Source organism: Vulpes vulpes, chromosome 12 (genome assembly GCF_048418805.1).
Source record: "Vulpes vulpes isolate BD-2025 chromosome 12, VulVul3, whole genome shotgun sequence".
In the NCBI taxonomy this organism is placed as follows: domain Eukaryota; kingdom Metazoa; phylum Chordata; class Mammalia; order Carnivora; family Canidae; genus Vulpes; species Vulpes vulpes.
In genome coordinates, this window is record NC_132791.1 from 48,645,299 (window position 1) to 48,658,820 (window position 13,522).

General features: G+C 43.9%; 1 pseudogene; it reads right to left on the reverse strand.

Moving 5' to 3' along the window:
* Positions 1 to 5,245: 5,245 nt before the first annotated feature.
* On the reverse strand, positions 5,246 to 5,320 carry LOC112922033 (U4 spliceosomal RNA; annotated as a pseudogene).
* Positions 5,321 to 13,522: the final 8,202 nt, after the last annotated feature.

Sequence of the window (13,522 nt, forward strand, 5' to 3'; positions counted from 1 at the left end):
GGCCTGCCAGTGGAGCCAGGCCTTTGGATACCCTTGCACAGCCCCAGGAGAGTAGATAGCAGGTCTTCATGACTCTTGGATGGTCCTTTTCCCCCTACAGTTCAGGAATGATTGATAAAAGCCTTATCTGAGTCACATTCCATTATGGGATTAAATCAGACTTGCTCTGGGACCTTCTGGCTGCCACCTCAGGCTGGATGCCGGAAGCTCCTGGTTATTGCCTTTGGCCCAATCTGAGGTCATCACACTTATCTGGGCCCAAGGGATCTGCAGAGGCAGGAGTGAAGGAGAAGCTCCCCCAGCCATTTGGGATTAGTTTCAATTAGCATGACCAAGCATGGCAGCCACAACCAGGCACCCAGGAGGCACCACAGGGTAGCAAATCAGAGACTGGACATTTATCCAGCTAGCTCCAATCCAGGGCAACAGATGATAGGCTCCTTGGGAATAGTGGACAGAGAGGTGGGAGATCAGTAACTGGAGTAATGAGGCAAAGCAATGTAATGAGGCTGCAGGCAAGTCGCTAAACTTCTCTGAGTTTACAACTCTCAACTTGAAACACTAGCATTTACTACAAAGGTTAAAGTAATGGGAATGTACTAGTTAAGGAACAGATTTCAGTGATAAGTCTGGATTTGGGTCCTGGCTTGGTCACCCATTGGCCTGGTCAGTCCCATTGCTCGTTAGCTTCTTAGAGCCCCAATTTCCTCTTAGATTGAAAGAAGGAAGTAACCACTTCCCTCCCAAAGTTGTGAGGGTTAGGGAAAACCCGGCGTAACAGTGAGCTTTGATTTTGACAAGTGGGCCTGTACACGTGGCCCTCCCCACCCTGCTGCCAGTGCTGTTCAGTCAGTAGGCCTCATGATTTTTCTTCTTCTTAGGGTAGTGTGGAGAGTGGCCTTCTCAGCTGCCTTCCCAAATTGGAGAGACAGGAGAGAAGTTGCACTTCTCTTGCTAAGGCCCCTTGTGAATGTCTCTATGTGTGCCCTGGCCAAAGCCCTGACTGAACTGGATGCCACCTCAACGTGAGGTCACCTGTGTGGAGATGAACTTGGAGATGAACTACTGAACTTGGGTGGGCTTGGGTGGGCTTGGGACCAGCCTCAGCTCCAGGGGCAGAGCAAGGAGAAAGGGAGAAGGAGGGATTAGCCTTCACCAATCAGGTGGGTTTGGGAGGAGGCAGATATAAGCTGTGAGTTATCTGCAAGGCCATCCATAGACAGCAAAGCCTAAATGCTCAGAGCCAAGCTGTTCCAGCAAAGGCTCAGTCTGGAGCCTAGGGTAGCAACTCAGGACTCCCAGCTTGTACTTCATTCTCTCTTCCTAAGTCTTTAGGCTTCCTGGATCCCCTGTTTCTCCTTTACCTCTTGTTTTTATTTGCCACCACTTCTGAATTTATTGTGGTTGATTATTTCCCGTCTGGGGCCCACTCGCTAATGTGGGCCACATTTGGCATGTGTGAAAGGACACCAGACCCTGAGCCTGTTGGAATTGCAATGGTCTTTCTGTACCTCCTATATGCCTGACATGATCTCATCTCATTCTCAAAACAACTCTACAAGCAAGCTTCTCTTAAAGTCCTCCTATTTAAGATGAGGAAGCTCTCATTCTAAGAGATAAGACAAATTGCCCATGGTCACCTGGCTAGGAAGTGGTGGCAGCAGGACTTGTCCAAAGACCACATGACTCCAAAGCCTGTGACACTTCCGCTCCAACTCCAGATAAAGAGCATTCCTGGTTCTGAGCTGCATCTTCTACCCTGATGGACCCTGGGGAAGTGTGAGGGCCATGTTGTTTCCTCAGGGGAGGGCTAAAAGCCCACCAGAGTGGCCCCGTGGCCTTCAGAAACAATGGGGGTAGGGAGTCCCCTGATGTCTACCTCAGGAGACAGAAATTAGGCCCTGAGCTTGCAGGAGAAGGGATGCTGAGAGTGGAGATTGTTGCAACCAAGTTTTAAAGGGAACCCAAAAGTTCTGGGAGAACATAAGCAAATAAAACAAAGATGAGGGAGGCAAAGGTTACTTCGAAATGGTACCAGGAAATGTGTCCTATTATGACAGTGGTTGGGCACGTAGGCCTTGGAGTCTGCCAGACCTGGGTTCAGTTGCCACACTGGCATCTGTTTCTGTGGGTGACCTTAGGCAAGATATTTAAATTATCAAAGCCTCAGTTTCATCATCTGTAAAATGTAGAGGATAATAGCACTTTCTTGTGAGGATTAAATGATATCATGCACATAAGCACTTAGCCTAACACCTAGACCTCAGTCAGTGTTGGAAAATGGTATTATTAGTAATAAAATTGGGTTAAGAGGAGCCACCTTTCAGAAATGTTCTATATCTTAATCTGAGTGCTGGTTGTATGAATGTGTACATATGTAAAAAAAAATCATTGAATTGGATTGTCAACCTCAAATCAAGAAACCAGTTCAAAAGGCAAAGCACTGGGGGACTAGGCTTGTGCTCCACTGGTCAGATAAAGTAGTCATTGCGCAAAAGTCCACTTCTATCAGTCTTCTCGAACAAGATTTTCTCGTTCTTGCTGACTTCTGGGAACGTTGGCGATTTGGTCCAGCTCAAAGATTTAGAAAACAGGGGATCCCTGGGTGGCTCAGAGGTTTAGTGCCTGCCTTAGGTCCAGGGCGTGATCCTGGAGTCCTGGGATAGAGTCCCACGTCAGGCTCCCTGCATGGAGCCTGCTTCTCCCTCTGCCTGTATGTCTGCCTCTCTCTCATGAATAAATAAAATCTTAAAAAAAAAAATTTTAGAAAACATGACATGTGAGACTGTTCCTCAAAATGCTGCTCTGTTTGTATTTTAAAAATGGCTCAGGCGCGCCGGGCGGGGGTGGGGAGTGGGGGGTGGGGAGTGGGGTTGTTGTTGGTGGTGCTCATTGGTTGAGTGTCTGCCTTTGGCTCAGGGTGGGGGTAATTCTGGAGTCCCAGATGGGGTCTCACATCGGGCTCCCGGCAGGGAGCCTGGTTCTCCCTCTGCCTATCTCTGCCTCTTTGTCTCTCATGAATAAATAAATCTTTAAAAACAACAACAACAACAAAACCTTTCCAGCCTAAAATGTAGGGAAAATGTATTATGGAGATATGTCAGGCAGTTAATTAATAAACGTATACGGGGGACGCCTGGGTGGCTCAGTGGCAGAGCATCTGCCTTCCACTCAGGTCGTGATCCTGGGGTCCTGGGATGGAGTCTCACATCGGGCTCCCCACGGGAGCCTGCTTCTCCCTCTGCCTGTGTCTCTGTCTGTCTCATGAATAAATAAATAAAATATTTAGAAATAAACAAACAAACAAACAAATAAATAAATAAACGCATATGGTTCATCCCTGAATTTTGTCATGCTTTGGGGATTTGTCAGTTTTCTTAAATGTATAATTTTTTCATGACTTCTTGTGTTATTCTGAGTAATTCTGAGTGATTCTGAGTTATTCACTTTTACAGTTTAAAAAATGTAAACCCCACCCTCCTTGGTAGGGTGTAGCAGTGGGACTCTCTTCCCAACAGGGATAAAAGGCAGGAGTTGCCAGGTTGGATAAGGATGGAGCCACAGCCAGCGGCCCTCCTCTCACAGGCAGCTGGATCCCATGGGGGGTGCCTAGATGTGGGGTCTGGTTGTTGTCCTTCAGAAAGCCTGCCTACTGGGGCTCAGCCTGGTGCCCCTGCTGAGGGAGCTCCTGCAGGGTCATCTTCCCCAGGAAAATGAACCACACGGTGATGTCGGTCCCATCAATTCCCAGTCTTCCCTACAGTTCTCAGCAGTGACCTTGAGGTGAGGCATCCTTGGGGGGACCTGCTGGAGTCAGGGATGAAGGACACAGAGAAGGGGGCTGCCCAGGAGGTCCTGGTGAGCAGAGCTGGTAGGGAGGCAGCCCATTACGCCCTGGGGCTATCCCTTGGGGAAATGGAGTTAGACTAGCCTGCCTTTCCATTATGCAAAGAAAGGGCTTTTCGAGTAAATTTCCATTTAAGTATTAGCTTAGATCAGTGAAGGTGCGGCCATAATAGCTTAGATGGCCATCACAGCTATTAAAAACACATTTTTTCCCCTGTACCCAGGCTGCCTTGTCATCTTCATATTGTTCATCTCCAGGAGACTGTGACTCAACCTTTCCTAAGCTTCTGGGAGCCAGGTTAATCTCCATCTATATTTTCAACTTTTTAATACTTTAATGTACATGATATATGAAATTTACATGTTTGAAATGGCCTGTAGATGTATCCAGAATGTTATAAAAAGTAGATCGATGTGGGGGGGCGCCTGGGTGGCTCTGTGGTCAGGCGTCTGCCTTCAGCTCAGGTCACGATCCCAGCAGCCTGGGAAGGAGCTCCACATCAGGCTTCCTGCCCAGTAGGGGGTCTGCTTCTCCCTCTTCCCCTTCCCCTGCTCATGCTTTCTGGTGCGCGTGCACTCCCTCTCTGAAATAAATAAATAAAAATTTAAAAATCTTTAAAAACCTAGACCTGGGGTTGGAGATGGGCAGTGTATAGTCAGTAAAGCACCCCTCACTGTCACTGCTTACCATGTGGGCTTACCTCTGTCTTCACACCCTCTTACATTGCCCTTTCCTTGCTTAGATCCTCTTACATACACGGTTTATTTTTAGCTCCAGGCCTTCAAACTGGTATCTTTGCTACCTGGATGCTCTTCTCCCGCTTTCTCACAGACTGACACCCACTTATTTTCCAGGTCTCAGCTTGAATCTGAGGAAGCCACCCCCAACCCACTCCCCACCCCCAGACCAGGATAGGGCTTTCAACTGATTTTCTCTGTCTGGGTAACAAACCACCCTCAGCCATATATATGTGCTTTGTGCTTCTGTGATTCTGACTGGGCTCAGTCTTGCTGGGGATGAGCTGCTTATCAGTTAGTTGTTGGGCTGACTGGATGCCTCACTCATATGTCAGGAGTCTCAGCCAGAATGACGGGAACAGTTGGAACAGCTGGAGGGTCTGGGATGGCTAGGAGGCTACCCTGGGGTTTCCCCTGGGTCTTCAGGCAATAAGACCATGGCAGTAGAAGCTACAAGGCTCCTGGAGACAAAGACTCAGAGGTCACCTAACAGAGTCACTTCCACTGCATTCTGTTGGTTAAAGAAACTCATAAGACCAGCACAAATTTAAGGGCAGGGAGATAGTGTGGCCTCTTGATGCAAAATCATATTGCAAAAGGGCACACACCCAGCGAAGCCAACATGGACAGCTCTGTGAGCTTTACTTTCACCACTCTTACCAAAACTGTTATCAATCAGCAATAATCGCGCCTTGGATAAACCTCATTGGCTACGATACTGCCACTACACAAAGTTCCCAAACTATTATTATATAATTCCTTCTATGCTTGTTTATCGTTTTTTTTTTTAAATATTTTTTTTAATTTTTTATTTATTTATGATAGTCACAGAGAGAGAGAGATAGAGAGGCAGAGACACAGGCAGAGGGAGAAGCAGGCTCCATGCACCGGGAGCCCCATGTGGGATTCGATCCCGGGTCTCCAGGATTGCGCCCTGGGCCAAAGGCAGGCGCCAAACCGCTGCGCCACCCAGGGATCCCCTTGTTTATCGTTTTTATCCCCCACTAGACAACATCCATGTATGTGGGGATTGACTGTCTCATTCATCAGTCTATTCCCAGAGCTTGGCGCACAGTGAAAGCTAACGAATTGGGGATCCCTGGGTGGCGCAGCGGTTTGGCGCCTGCCTTTGGCCCAGGGCGCGATCCTGGAGACTCGGGATCGAATCCCACATCAGGCTCCTGGTGCATGGAGCCTGCTTCTCCCTCCGCCTGTGTCTCTGCCTCTCTCTCTCTGTGACTATCATAAATAAATAAAAAATTAAAAAAAAAAAAAGAAAGCTAACGAATTGTTGTAAACGAACACGTGGATGGATGAACGAATGAAAAAATGAACAAATGAAAGATAAGATTCTTGGAGTTCCAAAGCTGTACCATAAATCCTAGGTTTAGATCTCAATTCTATCACTTCCTAGGTGTTGGCTTTTTTTTTTTTTTTAAGATTTTATTTATATATTCATGAGAGACAGAGAGAGAGAGAGAGAGAGAGAGAGAGAGAGAGAGAGGCAGAGACATAGCATAGCAGGGAACCTGCAGGGGAGGCCCTGGACTTGATCCTGAGACCCCGGGATCACGACCTGAGTCAAAGGCAGACACTCAACTGCTGAGCCACCCAGGTGCCCACTTCCTACGTGTTTGACCTTATGCAAGTTGCTTAATCTCTCTGAGCCTCAGGTGTTTGTTTTTTTAAATCTTTAAAGTAGGGATAAGAAAAAAAATCCCATGTCACAGTCAACTCCACATTCATTCTCCCCACCTCCTTTTCTCTGAGACCCTCTTAGCTCTTTTTACTCATAAAGTGAGGACTGCTAGTCCCCTTATTTTAAGGGCCTTCCCACACCTCGAAAGCATTGGAAACTGGGTTTTCAGGGCATAGTACATTCCCCAAAGATTACCAGGAGTCCATTCTATATGAACCACTGTCCAAACACCACTACTGGATGTGAACCAGTGGTTCTCAACTAGGAATGATTTGGGCCCCTGCGTGCCCAGGTCATTTGGCAATGTTTGTGACAGTTTGGATTGTCACAGCTGGAGGTAGGGGCGTGCTACTAGCATCTGGTGGGTGAAAGCCATAGACACTAAATATCTCACAGTGCACAAGACAGCCCTCCCCCAGCTCCAACAAAGAGTTATCTGGCCCATAATGTTGATAGGGCCAAACTGGGCTGGAATTGACTGTTCTTTCAGTCCTCACCCAGTTTATTATTATTATTATTATTATTATTAAAGATTTTATTTATTTATTCATGAGAGATACAGAGAGAGAGAGGCAGAGGGAGAAGCAGGATCCATGCAGGGAGCCCAATGCGGACCCGGGTCTCTGGGATCACACCCTGGACTGAAGGTGGCGCTAAGCCGCTGAGCTACCCAGGCATCTCCAATCCTCACCAGGTTTAGATGTAATCAATTCTTGGCAGTAGTCATTCCCTGGCCCTGCTCTAGCCTCTGGTGTCTGGCGATGGCCACAGTCCTCCTATCCCTGGACCACGCAACTTTGAACAACAGCTTTTCTGCATGAGCAGTTTGAAGAGAGTGTAGGGAGAAATGGCCCCATCTGTTGGCCAGAGCCCACATCACAGCAGGGCAGGCACTAGATTTTTCCAGGCGAGGCCTCAGGTGTGTCATCCTTCACCAGGGCACACACTCCAAAGCAGGAGGAGAGCTGTAAGGGGGACAGCATGTGAGTAGATGAAGATGTTACTGAAGCTGTCTTAGGTAACAAGCGTGGGATTATTGTATTTAGGGTTTCAATGTGTTTAGCAACTTCTTATTCTTCTTGGAATTCTTTCTTTTTTTTTTTTTAAAGATCTTATTTATTTATTCGTGAGAGACACACAGAGAGAGGCAGAAACATAGGCAGAGGGAGAAGCAGACTTTATGCAGGGAGCCCAATGTGGGACTGGATCCTGGGACTCCGGGACCATGCCCTAAGCGAAAGGCAGAAACTCAACTGCTGAACCACTCAGGTTTCCTTCTTCGAATTCTTAATTGTGAAACATATGTTGATATCACATATAGTACATAAGTGTGCTTGTACACGGCATACAGTATATAAGTACAGTTTAAAGAATAATATTAAAAGAAACACCCATGGGGGCACCTGGGTGGCTCAGTGGTTGTGTGTCTCCCTTCGGCTCAGGTAGTGATCCTGGGGTCTTGGGATCAAGTCCTGCATCGGGCTCTCCACAGGGAGCCTGATTCTCCCTCTGCCTGTATCTCTGCCTCTCTCTGTGTGTCTCTCATGAATAAATAAATAAATAAAATATTTTAAAAAAATAAAAAAGAGGTCTACTTCACAGGATTTGATAAAATAACTTTTGAAAATGATTTGTAAATGGTAAACCATGCAAATAAGATGAATTTATTTTGAGGGCGCCTGGGTGCTCAGTCAGTTAAGCATCTGACTCTTGATTTCAGCTCAGGTTGTGATCTGAGGGTCGTGAGTGGAGCCTCACATCGAGCTCCATACTGGGCATGGATCTTGCTTAAGATTCTGTCTCCCTTTCCTTCTGCTTCAACACCTCCCTCCTTCTCTACCTTTGTACTTCTTGAAAAACAAAATGAAGTAATTTTTTATCATTATGAAAATGTAGTTAAAGAATATGATTTAAAAAAAAGAATATGATTTTTTTAAAGATTTTATTTATTTATTCATGAGAGACACAGAGAGAGAGAGAGACAGAGAGACAGAGAGAGACAGAGACAGAGACACAGGCAGAGGAAGAAGCAGGCTCCATGCAGGGAGCCTGACATGGGACTCAATCAGGCCCTGGGCTGAAGGCGGCGCCAAACCACTGAGCCACCCGGGCTGCCCAAGAATATGGGTTTTAATTAGACAGAACTTGTTGCTTCGTATGATGCTGAGTCTGTATCTCTACTCTGTAAAATAGGGTAAATGATACCTGTTTTGCAGGGTTGTCACAAAGATTGGTGATCAGATACGTAAAGATCCCAGCAAAGAGTAACTGTTCAAGAATAGCTTACATTTGGGGTGCTTGGCTGGCTCAGTCAGGGGAGTGTGCAACTCGATCTAAGGGTTGTGAGTTCAAGCCCCCCATTGGTTGTAGAGATTACCTAAAAACATAAAATTAAAAAATAAAAATAAAAAAAGAATAGCTTACATTTATGCAAAACATGTATGTTAAAAATTCTAAGTATGTATATATATATACCCACGTATATATATATAATTTTTTAAACGATTTTATTTATTTATTTATTTGACACAGAGAGAGAAAGAGCACAAGCAGGGAGAGGGGGGAAAGGAAGAGGGAGAAGCAGGCTCCTCGCTGAGCAGGAAGCAGATGTTTAACTGGCTGAGCCACTCAGGCACCCCAAAAATTCAAAGTATATTACATGGATTATGGTTTCTCACTCCAACTGAATAGCAGAAATTATTATGTTCCTCATTTTATCAATGACCAAGCTAAAGGACATGACTAAATGACTAAATGATATAATAGTAAATGATATTCCCAATAAAGAAGTGTTTTACTGCCACCATTCCAACTCTGGGGAGGAGAGAAGGAAGGTAAAAGCATGTCTAATGTCAATTTGTAAATGAAATACCTTTGAATTAGGCCGAGATTGGTGGTGTTGGAGGGGCAAGGAAGTGGAGTTCAGGGGGTCACAACGGTGTTCTAGGGTCCACATCTTAAAAATAATGATGATGGCTTTCACTTTTTAATCATTTCACAAATAAGACAGTTATTTAAGTATTTTCCTTTTGAAAAAAGGAACAGTTTTGGGGCTCCTGGGTGACTCAGTGTGTTAAGCATCTGACTCTTGGTTTCTGCCCAGGTCATGTTTTTAGCATATTGAGATGGAGCTCCATGTTGGGCTCTCAGCATGGAGTCAGCTTCATATTCTCTCCCCTTCTGCTTTTCTCTCCAATCTGTTTTAAATAAATAAATAAAATCCTTTAAAAAAAAAAAAGTGTAAGGGTGCCTGGTTGGCTTATTTGGTTGAGCATCCAAGTCTTGGTTTGTGTTCAGGTCATGACCTCAGAGTCTGTGGGATCAACCCGAAGGCCGAAGGCCGGCTCTGTGCTCAGCATGGAGCTGGCTTGTCCCTCTCCCTTGGCCCCTCCCTCTGCTTACACTCCTCTCTCTCTCTCTTGCTCTCTCACTCCAAGTAACTAAATAAAATCTTTAAAAGAAAAAAGGAACAGTTTTGAGTCTTGACTAAAAGAAAGGAATGTGAGCTGGCTCCTGGTGGTCAGATGAACATGAAACAGTTTCTTACTCAGTTGAGCACTGGAAGCTCTGAGGTGCTTTTGACTATTGTAGTGTTTTATTCTGAGTCATATATACATTAAAAACGTACCCACAATGGATAATAGTTAAAGCATAAGCCACCTTGATGTTGAAATACTAGTTAATGAGCTTACACATGATAGCTCTGCAAATGTGCCCTTAAGGTACTCTTCAACATTGCTGTGAATTGCATTCATCTAATAAAAAATCTTATCTAGCACATCAAGCAATTTCTGGGTTTTCAGAAAGCAACATTACAAAGAGACAATACAGTGAGGGTCTGGGAGGTAGGGATAATGGGAAGTGGTTGCTAACAGATATGGGGTTTCCTGTTGGGGTGATGAAAATGTTCTGGAATTAGAGAGTAGTGATGGTTGCACAACTATGTAAATAGATTTAAAACCACTGAACTGGGACGTCTGGCTGAGTGTTTGCCTTCGGCTCAGGTTATGATCTTGGGGTCTGGGAGCAAGTCTTGCATTGGGCTCCTTGCAGGCAACCTGCTTCTCTCTCTGCCTGTGTCTCTGCCTCTCTCTCTGTGTCTCTCATGAATAAATAAATTAAAAACAAAACAAAACAAAAAAACCCCTAAACTGTACACATTAAATGGGTAAACCATGTGGCATATGGATTTTATCTCAATAAAGCTGTTATTTTTAAAAGTCATTTGAATTTTGCATTCTAATCAAGAATATATGATTATCGGGTTTAGCACCGCCTTCAGCCCAGGGTGTGATCCTGGAGTCCTAGGATCAAGTCCCATACTGGGCTCCCGGCATGGAGCCTGCTTCTCCCTCTGCCTGTGTCTCTGCCTCTCTCTCTCTCTCTCTGTGTCTCTCATGAATAAATAAATGAAATCTTAAAAAAATATGATTATCTTCATATGAAAGTAACTTTCCCTAAATCATTGCACTTAAAAACAAAAACAAACAAACAAAAAAAACCCCACTGTTATTTCAAGGAATCTATCCTGTGGAAATAACCCTAAATATTAAAGAAAGAAACTCTTTGTGCACGATGATGCTCAATGTATCATGGTTTAAAACAATAAGAAATCAGTAATAAGAAATCAGTAATAAGCCTGGGTGGCTCAGCAGTTGAGTGTTTGCCTTTGGTTCAGGGCCTGATCCTGGATTACCAGGATCAATCTAGTCCCACATCGGGCTCCCTGCATGGAGCCTGCTTCCCCTCCCTCTGCCTGTGTCTCTGCCTCTCTCTCTGTGTCTCATGAATAAATAAATAAAATGTTTAGAACAAAATTTAAAAATAAAATTATGGCTATAAAATTATGATTATAAGATAAAAGTCCAACACAGTGACTGGTTATGTATGGTTATGATAAATATACATAGTGGATTACCATGCAACTTTTAAGGATATGATGGAGAAGAAATTTTTTAAAGGTTTTATTTTAATTTATTCTTATTTTTTAATTTTTAAAAATTTTGTTTTGAAGATTGTATTGATTTATTTGAGAGAGAGAAAGAGTGCACAGGAGGGGGTAGAGGGGAAAACAGAGAGGGAGAAGTAGCCTTGAGCAAGGAGCTCCATGTGAGGCTCAATCCCAGGACCTCCAGACCATGACCCCAGCTGAAGGCAAACACCCCACTGACTGAGCCACCCAGACACACCAAAGGTTCTATTTGCTCTATTTTTCAATAATCTCTATACCCAACGTGGGGCTCGATATTACAACTCTGAGATCAAGAGTTGCATGATCTACTGGCTAAGCCAGCCAGGTGCCCTGGGAAGAATATTTATAAATGTGGAGAAAATGCTAATAGTGAATTAGGTGACAAATGTGGGCAAGATATTATGAAGCTATGTACACAGATGGATGACAAAATATAGAATCCAATGATTTCTTTTATGTAGGAGTTAATATGATAATATTCTATTTATTCATTTATTTATTTAATAGACTTCATGTTTTGAGTGTGGCTTAGCTTTACAGCAAAATTGAGTGGAAGTTACAGAGATTTCCTATATACTCCCTACCTCACATGCACAGTTTCCCTATTATCAATATTCCCCACCAGAGTGGTGCACAACTAGTGAACCTACAGTGACACATCATTGTCACCTGAAGCATATGGTTTACTTTAGGACTTACTCTTGGTGTTGTCCATGGGTTCAGACAAGCATACAATGACAGGTATTCAGCATTACAGTATCATACAGGGTGTTTTACTGTCCTAAAAATCCTCTGTATTATGCCTATTCATCCCTCTCTCCCCCCCACCCCTTAGAAACCATTAATCTGGGATCCTGGGTGGCGCAGCGGTTTAGCGCCTGCCTTTGGCCCAGGGCATGATCCTGGAGATCCGGGATCAAATCCCACGTCGGGCTCCCGGTGCATGGAGCCTGCTTCTCCCTCTGCCTATGTCTCTGCCTCTCTCTCTCTCTCTCTCTACTCTCTCTGTGTGTGACTATCATAAATAAATAAAAAAATTTTTTTTAAATTAGAAACCATTAATCTTTTCCCTATCTCCATTGTTTTGCCTTTTTCAGAATGTTATATAGTTGGAATCATGCAAATGTAGCTTTTTCAGATGACTCCCTTCCACTTAGTAAAACGCTTTCAAGTTTCCTTTGTGTCTTTTCATGCCATATAGCTCGTTTCCTTTTAGTGCTGAATAATATGCCATCATCTGGATGTATCAGTTTATCCATTCATTCACCTACCAAAGCACATCTGGATTGTTTTCAAGTTTTGGTAATTATGAATAAAGCTGCTATAAACAAGTTTCTGTGTTGTGGATATAAGTTTTCCAATCTCTTGGTTGCACGACTGCTGGATTGTGTAGTAAGTGTACAGTACATTTTGTAAGGAACTGCCCAACTATCTTCCAAAGTGGTTTTATATTTTGCATTCCAGCAGCAATGAATGAGAATTTTATTGCTCTACGTCCTTTAGTGTTGTCAGTGTTCTGGATTTTGGCCATTCTGGTATAGGTGTGTAGTGGTGTATTATTCTTTATAGTTACTTTTTTCTCTTTTTTTTTTTTATTTTATTTTATTTTATTTTTTTATTTTACGATAGTCACAGAGAGAGAGAGAGGGGCAGAGACATAGGCAGAGGGAGAAGCAGGCTCCATGCACCGGGAGCCCGATGTGGGATTCGATCCCGGGTCTCCAGGATCGCGCCCTGGGCCAAAGGCAGGCGCCAAACCGCTGCGCCACCCAGGGATCCCTCTTTATAGTTACTTTATTCAAGTTTTCCACATTGACCATACATTATTTTTGTAACAGAAAAAAATGCATTATAAAATAGAAAGCTACAGGGGCGCCTGGGTGGCTCAGTCAGTTAAGGATCTTCCTTCAGCTCAGATCATGATCCCAGGGTCCTGGGGTCAAGTCCTGCATCTCCTGCTCCTCCTGCTTGGGCTCTCTCTCTCTCTAATAAGTAAGTAAAATCTTAAAAACAAACAAACAAACAAACAAACCATAATACAAAACAATACTTCTAGAACAACTGTGGCTTTAAATAGTTTAAAAAATGTATCACAGTTTAGCTTTTCATTTAGTGGGACAAAAAGACTGGTTCCACTCAAAATGTGTTGTTTGTAGGTAAGAACTTGCCAAAAGCATTTTGAAATCTTCTCTATTTTCTTATTATTTAAAAAGTTATAATAAATTATAAAACCATACACTATTGTAAAAAATGTGGTATTTTAAAGG